The 8726-nt window shown below is 45.3% G+C and overlaps 1 protein-coding gene across 4 annotated transcripts in view; it reads right to left on the minus strand.

Moving 5' to 3' along the window:
• The window catches only part of MFSD10 (major facilitator superfamily domain containing 10), a 46460-nt gene extending 40128 nt beyond the window's left edge, over positions 1-6332 (minus strand). Inside the window, exon 1 of one of the 4 annotated variants that reach the window (XM_067468948.1) lies at positions 6110-6332. The gene's annotated coding sequence lies outside the window, so the exon portion shown is untranslated. The other 3 variants (XM_067468949.1, XM_067468950.1, XM_060778024.2) reach the window with 3 other exon arrangements.
• Between the last annotated feature and the right edge of the window lie 2394 nt (positions 6333-8726).

The raw sequence follows: 8726 nt of genomic DNA on the forward strand, positions 1-8726 counted from the left end.
TCGACGCCTTGGTGACTCTCTATAATGGGGAGATGTCCAGGGCGTTAGATGTGATCGCACCCGAACGCCCCATCTCATTGCGTCGTGACAGGCCATCTCCCTGGTTTACCGGGGAGCTGACTGTGATGAAGCATGCGAGAAGGGGGCTGGAGCGCAAATGGAGGAAATCTCGGGACGTGTCTGATCGAGCACGGGCTAAAGCCTCTCTTAAGGCATACTCCGTGGCTATACGGGTGGCCAGGAAATCATTCACGACCACTCGTATAGCGTCTGCAGCAAATAGACCGTCGGAGCTGTTTCGGGTCGTGGGGGAACTCCTCCACCCACCTGTGGTGGAGGAGCTCACTGATGACCCAGCAGCTCGGTGTCGCGATTTCGCACACCATTTTGCAGGTAAAGTCGCTCAGATACGCCTTGAGCTCGACTCCAATTCCATCGCAGTGCCTGAAGAGGTGACGGAGGCATCTGCTTGTCCAATTTTGTGGGATTCTTTTAGGCTTGTTCTCCCTGAATCCGTAGAGGAGGTTCTTGGGGCTGTGAGGGCGACCACCTCACCTCTAGACCCATGCCCATCTTGGCTCATTAAATCAGCCAGGGAGGGGTTGGTTGACTGGTTTGTATTGATTATCAATGCATCGTTGGAGCAAGGGATTTTTCCATCTGGTCTGAAACAGGCTGTGGTTCGTCCACTCCTCAAAAAGGCTTCCCTTGACTCCACGGTGCTGAATAACTACAGGCCAGTCTCCAACCTCCCTTTCTTGGGTAAGGTGCTGGAGCGGGTGGTCGCCTCGCAGCTCCAGAGCTTCTTAGACGATACCAACTACCTAGATCAGTCACAGTCTGGTTTCAGGCCTGGTCATGGCACTGAGACAGCCTTGGTCGCCTTGGTGGATGACCTCCGCAGAGAGCTGGACAGGGGGAGTGTGACCCTGCTGGTTCTCCTGGACATCTCAGCGGCTATTGATACCATCGATCATGGTATCCTTCTGGGTCGTCTCTCTGGGATGGGCCTTGGGGGCGCGGTCCTGTCGTGGCTCCGGTCCTTCCTGGAGGGACGGACCCAGATGGTGAAGCTGAGAGACGCCTGCTCGGACCCCTGGCCTTTGACCTGTGGGGTCCCGCAAGGCTCCATTCTGTCGCCCATGCTTTTCAACATCTACATGAAACCGCTGGGAGAGGTCATCCGGAGTTTTGGAGTTGGGTGCCATCTTTATGCGGATGACGCGCAACTCTACTACTCCTTTCCACCTAATTCCAAGGAGGCTTCTCGGGTGCTGGACGAGTGCCTGGCCGCTGTGTCGATCTGGATGAGGAAGAGCAAGCTGAAGATCAATCCCGACAAGACAGAGGTCCTCCTGGTCGATCGTAAACCAGACCGGGGTATAGGGTGGTTACCTGTGTTGGACGGGGTTACACTCCCCCTGAAGCCACAGGTCCGCAGTTTGGGTGTCCTCCTGGATTCTTCGCTCACACTTGAGGCTCAGGTGTCGGCGGTATCCGGGAGGGCCTTTGCACAATTGAGACTTGTGCGCCAACTGCGACCGTACCTCGTGAAGGCTGATCTGGCCGGGGTGGTCCACGCCTTGGTCACCTCTAGAATGGATTACTGCAATGCGCTCTACGTGGGGCTGCCCTTGAAGACGGCTCGGAAACTTCAATTGGTCCAGCGGGCAGCAGCTAGGATGCTAACTGGAGCTCATTATCAGGAGAGGTCAACCCTCCTGTTCAAGGAGCTCCACTGGCTGCCATTTATTTTCCGAGCCCAATTCAAGGTGCAGGTGCTCGCCTACAAAGCCCTGAACGGTTTGGGACCACCCTACCTGCGTGACCGCATCTCCATCTATGAACCCACACGCTCACTCCGGTCATCTGGGGAGGCCCTGCTCGAGATCCCACCTACGTCGCAAGCGCGCTTGGTGGGGACACGGGACAGGGCCTTCTCTGTGGCGGCCCCCCGACTTTGGAATGCCCTTCCAAAAGAGCTTCGTCAGGCCCCTACTCTAGCAGTTTTCAGAAGGAACCTAAAAACTTGGCTGTTCCGATGTGCCTTCGCAGATTAGGAATCCCCATCCCAAGTCCTAGATGCACTTTAGCACAACTATTGTTGCTGCACACCGCACTTTTAATCTTACGTTCCTCCTGCCATCTCAGCATTTTTAACCCTGTACCCCACTGCGCTGGCCGAACCAGTTTTAATAGTGTCTTGATGTATCGTCATTGTGGTTATTTTGCTTAATTGTTTTGATTTGCTTTGTTTATTGTTGTGTTATGTTTTCTATTGTATTGTATTTGAGGCTTCGGCCCGTGTAAGCCGCATCGAGTCCTTTGGGAGATGCTAGCGGGGTACAAATAAAGTTAATAATAATAATAAAGGGATAAAAGGAGAGAATAGAGTGACAGGCAGACAGAGAGAGAGAGAGAGAGGTCAATAGGGGAAGGGCTTTTCTTCATGTCAACTACAGTTAAAGAGGAACTACTTAGAGATGATGTGGCAGAGAATACAAATCAACTGACTATTTTCATTTAAGAAACACTCATTTTATGATTTGTTTAATTTGCATAAATTTAAATTGGCATATTAAATTTAATAGAGAATTGTATATTATGGAATAGGCTCCTGAATATCTTGAGATTCTAGAGATAAACTTGCACTTATTATCATTCTTGGGGCAGACCTGAGCCCACACTGTAGTACTGTTCCCCAAAATTTGCTCAAAATATTCATGACCTCTACTAAACTTTTATTCACACCCCTAGGTTGTTTATCATCATCATCATCATCATCATCATCATCATCATCATGATCTGTAATATATAGTATAGTTAAATGCTACTCTAAGTTGTGGTCTGTGCAACAGTACTAGTTGGGTCTGCAGTCAGTTTCCTGGAGACAACTGGAATAAAATATCAATATGTGCAAATGGTACCAGCCCTTGGAGAACTGGAGAAAAACAAGAAATAGAATACAGTCACACGCTAGTTAAGAAAGCCTCTGGCAATGGAGATTCTGTTTACAAAGTCTTTTTTTCCTGCCTAGCTTCCTTCTTTCCTGCTTCCTTCTTTCCTTATCCTCTAATTGTAAGCTGTTTAGCAGCATCAGCCACAGAGCGTGGTGAAGAAGGGCTGGAAAAACACAGTAAACAATGCAGCTTAAGTCAGGAAAGGATGAGATTTTTGTCAAAATGATCCTATTGCCACTGAGTGTGCCTGCCTACAACAGGCAAGGTAAAAAGAGATACACCTAAAAATGAACCTGTTCTGATTTACATACAAATTCAACTTCAGAATAAACCTACAAATCCTATCTTGTTTATAACTTGGGGACATAAATTAAATAAAGTCAATACTGTACTGTTCTATTATTCGGGCAGAGGCCATAAAGGGGCACTAGAAAGAGGATCGTCAATTTTACGGGGGGGGGGGGGGAGAGTAGAAAGAAGAAAGATTTCCCAATTTTTGCTGGTTATTTTCTCTCCCCACTTCCCATATCATAAACGAGGGTTGCTTATATGACTGGGACATGGGGGAATAACAGGAAAAGGGGGAAATGTTTTCTTGGTTTTCCTCCTTCAACCCACCCTCGACCCCCATAAAATGGACTATCCTTCTCTCTAGCACCCCCTAGTGGCCTATGCCTGGATAATGGAACAATACCCTATCTTGTTCATAATTCGGGAACCATCTATCTATCTATATGGATGGCATGGTTAGGTTCGGTAGGAATCTTCGTGATTCGGAATAAATTCGGAAATATTTCCTTTTTGAAGCGATTTCGAAATTTTTAAGGAAATCAGAAGTCTCTTTGCCCTTCTGAAGCTTTTTCCACCATTTCTCTTACAAATCAGTAAGTGAGTCGGAAATGATTCAGCTTTTCCCCTGCTTCTGTTCCCTGGCCTCGGTTCAAGCCAGAGAAGCGTGCTAAACCAGTGTGGATGGATTCCCTTTCTTTCCTTTCCCTCCCGGGAGAGAAGTGGTTTTAACCAGTGTGGATGGATTCCCTTCCTTTCCTTTCCTTTCCTTTCCCTCCCGCTTCATAAGTGAGAGAAGTGGTTTTAATCAGAGTGGATGGATTTCATCCCTTTGCTCCCCTCCCCTTTCTGGAGTAAAACAACTACTTTCAAAGTAAAGACCACCCAATGAAACAGGAAATGACATTTTGAAACCATTTTAACGAAGGATTTGGAAGTCTCGGAAGTTTCGCAAAGTTTTGAACTTTTTTTCTATGAAAAGTGGAATTGACTTTAGATCTGAACCACCAGCGGGGGCGCTGGTGGTTCGGATCTAAAGTCAATTCCGATGCCTAGCACCCCCTTGTGGCCTCTGCCCAGATAATGAAACAATACCAAGGCCAGATATAAATAAATAAAGTATATATATATCTATATATATAAAAATGCTCTGTGCATAATAAGTACCTTAAAAACAAAAGAACCAATGAACGAAATCACACCAAATTTGGCAACAAAACGTCTCACAACACAAGGAGTGATCATCACTGAAAAATTATGGTTTTGTCATTTGAGAGTTGTAGTTGCTTGGATTTATAGTTCACCTACAATGAAGGAGCATTCTGAACTCCATCAACGATGGAATTGAACCAAACTTGACACACAGAACTCCCATGACCAACAGAAAATATTGGAAGGGTTTGGTGGGCATTGACCTTGAGTTTGGGAGTTGTAGTTCACCTATATCCAGAGAGCACAGTGGACTCAAACAATGATGGATATGGACCAAACTTGGCACAAGTACTCAATACATGCAAATATGAACACAGATGGAGTTTGGGGAAAATAGACCTTGACATTTAGGAGCTGTAGTCAGTGGGATTCACAGTTCTCCTACAATCAAAGAGTATTCTGAACCCCACGATCGACAGAATCGGGGCAAACGTCCCACACAGAACCGCCATGACCAACAGAAAATACTTAAGGCCATTCAATCCAACTCCCTTCATCAGGGCAAGAAAACGTAATCAAAGTCCTCCTGACAAAGAGCCATACAGCCATAGATATAGATAGATAGATAGATAGACAGGAAAACAGGGGGAAATTGTTTTACTCCACTCCGTAAAATGGACTATCCTCTAATATATGTAATTTCTTTCTGCTTGTGGGTAAACAGTATTTCTTGCTGTTTCTTTGTCAGTGCTGATGTGGAGAGTGTCTGGTTTGCCCACCCTGGAACATGCAACATATCATCACCCTTCTTTAAGGGTCTCTTTCAAATCTATGATATTATACCTGTGTGTGTGTGAATCATAGATAGATAGATAGATAGATAGATAGATATGATTCACACACACACAGGTATAATATCATAGATTTGAAAGAGACCCTTAAAGAAGGGTGATGATATGTTGCATGTTCCAGGGTGGGCAAACCAGACACTCTCCACATCAGCACTGACAAAGAAACAGCAAGAAATACTGTTTACCCACAAGCAGAAAGAAATTACATATATTAGAGGATAGTCCATTTTACGGAGTGGAGTAAAACAATTTCCCCCAGTTTTCCTGTTATTCCCCCCACCCATGTCACCATCATGGAAACAATCATTGTTTATTATATGGAAAGTTGGGAAGGGTATATAACCAGCTAAAATGGGGAAAGTGGTTTTCCTCCTTCAACTCTCCCCCCCCCCCCCAAATAACATGGACTGTCCTTCTCTGTCTAGCGCCCCCTTTTGGTCTCAGTTTGGATAATGGAACAGTACCAAAGCGACGAAAGAGTACTGTCTGTGTTAGGTTGTAATACAGTTGGCACATAATAAATGCATTTTAAAGCACACAGCCGCCACCCCCACCCCCAAAAAAGGATACCACTCCAAGCCACACCTTCTCCTTCCCCTGTTGGCTGAGGAAGGACTTTACCTGACTTATTACAAGAGCGGCGCCTGCATCCCGCTTTCCCTCCTGCGGCTGCAGAATGCTGGGACTTGTAGTTTGTGCGACGCGCCTCGAGAGCCCTCAGCCAGAGAGCCGTGGACCTTCGTGGACTCCAATTCCCAGCATTCCGCGGGAGGAGGCAGCCACAGGACGGGAAGCGGGGTGCAGGCGCTGCGGCTCCCCTTAGAGGCGGGAGGAGGCCGGCTTCCCGCCCAGCACCACCTTTCTGTCGGAGAGAGCGCCGGCTCCTGAGGAAGCTCCTCCTGCACGGCTCCTGCTTCTTCTTCTTCTTCTGCCGCCTTCCTCTTCCGGGACCAGGCGGCTCTTTCTCCCTGAGGGATCCCCGGCTGGCGTGGAAGCGGCGGGACGCCCAGGCTCCATCCTTGCGGGGCGGGAAGACCGGCAGGCCGCCTCCCTCTTCTCCTCAGCTGAGAGGCAGGCCTCCTCCTCCGCTTTGGGCCTCACACGCCTGAATTCTTGGCCATTGAATAAGCTGGCGAGGGATTCTGGGAGTTGGAGGGCTGCAGGCTGAGGAGGCCTTAGCTTGACACTTCTTGGGACCTTCCACACAGCCCTATATCCCGGAATATCGAGCCAGGAAATCCCACAATATCTGCTTTGAACTGGGTTATCTGAGGGCTCTTCCACACAGCCCTGTATCCCAAAATATGAAGGCAGAAAATCTCATATTTGCTTTGAAGTGGGTTATCTGAGGGCTCTTCCACACAACCCTATATCCCAGAATGTAATAATAATAATAATAACAATAATAATCTTTATTTATACCCCGCCATCATCTCCCCAGTGGGGACTCGGAGCGGCTTACATGGGGCCAAGCCCGGAAAACATATTACAGCAATAAAATCAAAGCACAAACAACAAACAACAACAACATCAAAATTGCATTAAAAAAGGCAGTCATAAAATAAAATTCTAATAAACACCATCACAATAACAATGGGTGGGCCACATGTAAAGATTAAGATAAAAGACTGTAATGAGATAAAATAGGAGCAGCATATTTATGGAGAATTCATGACACACAGTTGTGAGGTTAAACTTCCCATTTGGGGGTCGTGAGCTCCAGTAACAAAAAACGTTGAGGGGTGCAAAATGTCATGGTGTGCACCTACTCACCAAAGGTGCAGTGGAAGAGCTATGTTTGAAGGTTCTTTTGAATGTTTCTAGTGAAAGGGCTTTCCTGATCTCTCCAGGTAAAGAGTTCCAAAGTCAGGGAGCCACAGAGCAGAAGGTTGTCTCCCATTGTACCCATAAGAAGAGCTTGTGCATTTATACATTACTAGCAGTCCCCGTCACGCGTTGCTGTGGCCCAGTCTGGTGATTTGGAAAATAAAATAACGAGAAAGTGTTGGTTTCTAATATATGTAATGTGTTGGTGCTTGTGAGTAAACAGTATATCTTGTTTCTTTGTCAGTGTTGATGTGGAGATTGTCTGGTTTGCCCACCCTGGAACATGCAACATATAATTGTACTTCTTTAGGGGTTTCTTTCAAATCTATGATACTATATCTCTTTGTGTGAATCATATATATCTATTTATATCTATGGCTGGATGGCTCAGGAGGGATTTGATTACGCTTTCTTGCCCTGGTGAAGGGAGTTGGACTGGATGGCCTTAAGTATGGGGGTTCTGTGTGGGAAGTTTGCCCCAATTCTGTCATCGTGGGGTTCAGAATGCTCGTTGATTGTAGGTGAACTATAAATCCCAGTAACTACATTTCCCAAATGTCAAGGTCTATTTCCCCCAAATTCCATCTGTGTTCATATTTGGTCATATGGAGTATTCGTGCCAAGTTTGGTCCAGATCCATAATTGTTTGAATCCACAGACCTCTCTGGATGTAGGTGAACTACAGCTCCCAAACTCAAGGTCAGTGCCCACCAAACCCTTCAAGTGTTTTCTGTTAGTCGTGGGAGTCCTGTATGCCACGTTTGGTTCAATTCCATCATTGGTGGAGTTCAGAATTAATGTAAGTGAATTATAAATCCCAGCAACTACAATTCCCAAATGACAAAATAAAAAAAATTGAGTGAAGGACATACATTGAGTTGTTAGGTGTATGCTGTCCAAATTTGGTGTCAATTCGTCCAGTGGTTTTTGATTGCTGTTAATCCCACAAACGAACATTACGTTTTTATTTATATAGATTTATTATTTATAAAGTACATTTTCTTATTTAAAAACACATAACAAAATGGGGGGGGGGAGTCGAGGGGACAGAACAGATTAATAGCATTTCAATGGGAAAATTCACGGAGATAGGAGCATTTTGAGTTAAGAGCTCAGTCATGGAAATAAATTCTTAAGTCAAAGTTTTACTATATAAGAAAAGGCAAAATATTGATTGAAGAGAGTCACTTGTTTGCCACTTGGCATTCATATTAACCAGACAGGCAAAGAAAGGTGTGATAGGGCTTAACTGTCATCTCAGTTTTGCAGACTTCTCATCCTGGTTGTCAAGAGTGGATCCTATACCCAAGTAATTGAGAAAACACTTCCATCCTGCACATGTTAGCCATTTTTTCCAGCTCAATAGTATAGTTTTTATATTATTAGATTCACTCTGGAATTAATCAGATACTTGCTTTGATTTAGACTGAGTGAAGTGAGTGGAACACAAGAGTCATGTAAACATGTACATTTGGCTTTGGCTAGGAAGCTCAGTTTCTTAAATAATCACACTGTTTCTGACTATCCTGGTTTCTATCCTTGTTATTTACAATTTGGCATTTTATAGAGACAATATTGTGTCATGTTTGTTTGTTTTTAAAATGACTTTGGTCCAAAACAACAAAAGTAACCAGTTTTTAAAAGCATA

This window comes from Anolis sagrei, chromosome 5, assembly GCF_037176765.1.
Source record: "Anolis sagrei isolate rAnoSag1 chromosome 5, rAnoSag1.mat, whole genome shotgun sequence".
In the NCBI taxonomy this organism is placed as follows: domain Eukaryota; kingdom Metazoa; phylum Chordata; class Lepidosauria; order Squamata; family Dactyloidae; genus Anolis; species Anolis sagrei.